Source organism: Oratosquilla oratoria, chromosome 8, assembly GCF_046742065.1.
Source record: "Oratosquilla oratoria isolate Oo_2021 chromosome 8, ASM4674206v1, whole genome shotgun sequence".
In the NCBI taxonomy this organism is placed as follows: Eukaryota; Metazoa; Arthropoda; class Malacostraca; order Stomatopoda; family Squillidae; genus Oratosquilla; species Oratosquilla oratoria.
This window is the reverse complement of record NC_134784.1, coordinates 35,677,138-35,679,637: the sequence shown is the minus strand read 5'-3', so window position 1 is coordinate 35,679,637 and position 2,500 is coordinate 35,677,138.

Sequence of the window (2,500 nt, the reverse complement as noted above, 5' to 3'; positions counted from 1 at the left end):
TCCCCGAGCGCCCACAAACAAGACGCGCACGGACACACGAACATACACATAATGGATGCCATTAGTCACAACTCACATTAACACGCGGAAACACAATACACATAAGACCTTTCCCCCTGGACATACTACGTAAGATAAATATAATAGATAACTGTTTATAAACCCAGAATAATACTGTTGCTACATACTTATGGTATCATGTATAACAACTGAAATTGATAAGTAACCAAAGCACCTCAAGAAATTGCTATGTCACCACTTCCGGTCAACAAAATGACCGCGGGGATCTGGAGAGAGAACCAGTCGGTGTTAGATGTGCTTGGTGTTACTAGTGTACAGACATATTGTATAATCCTGTGTTAAGAAATAAACGAGAGAAAACCAGAGTGCGGTTTATAACCCCAAGCGGGTATACAAGTGACTAACTTAGTGATTGAAGATTACCGGGAGCAGGACACTCAGACCGCTGAAAAGAACCAATCAACCGAGTGGTTCTACAAGCGGTTATACTGGTGGCAGCCCACTGCATCCCATTTCCTCTAAAAGAGACTGGTACCTAGAAACCACCTTATACTATTCAGCCTGAAGCGAGCCAGCCACGCCCATCGTTCAGAAGCACGAAACCTCGGTCACAGAGCTGACATCGCCTGCCCCTGACTTCCAATCTACCGCACACTACACTGTACACTGTAACGAGCACCGTCGTCACCGTTTCCAAACTACCTAACTCTACAAGGTAAATAATTTTCTATCCACCCCTCACAACACTTGATAATATTAATAATCCTCATCTACCCCCTAAAACCCCCCTGATACTCGCTTTTCTTTTCCATTCCATGCGAGCATCATTCACCTAAAACTTCAAGTACCAACCCACAACAAACCCCATATACAGAAAATATCACCAATCAATCAAAAAAACTTCATCGCCAACCCAAACTGAACTTCGACCAAGATTCCTACGTCTGGCATCATACAATCTATGGACATCAACAGCCCCACCTTGCGATAGCCGCACGTACGTCCATATACCCATTCATACCTTTTTTTTTTCTAAGGTATTAAACGAAGCAAATATCATTATATTAATTTTTTTTGTAACATCACTAAGATAACCACTCACTTATCTTTGCAAATAATTAAGTTAACAGATTAGTCACTACGTAACATAGTACTATAATAACTACTTAGTGATAAAAAAAATTCCTCCTTACAAAGTACATATTCACTAATATTTCAGTATTATTTTATATATTATTAATTGTTACCAATCCATAATTATAATACCATTTCCTTTTACATAATCTTACTTTGTATTTTCCCAATTTATTATTTACATTTAATACCTTTTCAACTTTTACAATAATTTATATAGTTATATTGATATATATACCCTTTTTGTTATATTTCCACCACCTTATTATTACAAACCCATATTATATATCCCATTGTATACCCATTTACATTTAATATCTATTCAACTTTTACAATAACTTATATAGTTATATTATTATATGTACCTTTTTTTTTATATAATCTTATCCAATTACTACTACAAACCCATATTATATATCCCATTGTATACCCATTTACATTTAATATTTTTTCAACTTTTACAATAACTTATATAGTTATATTATTATATGTACCTTTTTTTAATTCTTATCCAATTACTACTACAAACCCATATTATATATCCCATTGTATACCCATTGACGCCTTATACCCCCCCCCTATTCTCTAACTACACTACATTATATCTTAGGTAATGCATGCATCTCTAGTTAGACACTAACATGGCTACAGGAACGAGAGCCAGGGTCAGAAATTTAATTGACTCGTTTATTTCTTCCTCTAAAGAAGAAAAACCCTCCCATGACACTGACCATGCCACAACTAAGGCAGATTCTAGATTAATTCTCGAGGATAACATTGACAACCCACCCTTACAACATGAACATTCACAGGAAGACCCTTTTAACCTAACCCAACTACACCAACTCCCCCACCCCCTCCCCCACTCCACACCAAAAGCTCAAGTTACCCCTCAACTAGATCCTCAACAACAACCCCCCCACATCTCACCTCACCCCCAAGTTGCCCCTCATGTAGACCCCCAGCAACAATCCCTAAATCCCACAACCCATGCATACGAGAACTTAGCCTTCCCTTCTCCCAACTTCCCGTCAAGTCCAACAGCCTTCACCCAACATCCCTACCCAGCACCTAACCTTGCCCCAACTCCATTGCAACATCCTCACCCACAACTCCAACCTACAGTAATCAATAATTACCAAACCATTACCCCTCTAACCGAAATCCCCACCTTCTCTCAAGCTAGCGGACTCTCCATCACTGACTTCCTGACGGCATGTGACCCTTTCTTTTCTAAAAATTCAAACTACTCTGACTTAGATAAGATAAATCTATGCCGCCAGAAAATAGAAGCATCAGATGAGCACCGATCTACCGCTCGGATGCTAGACAGTCTAATAGCCAC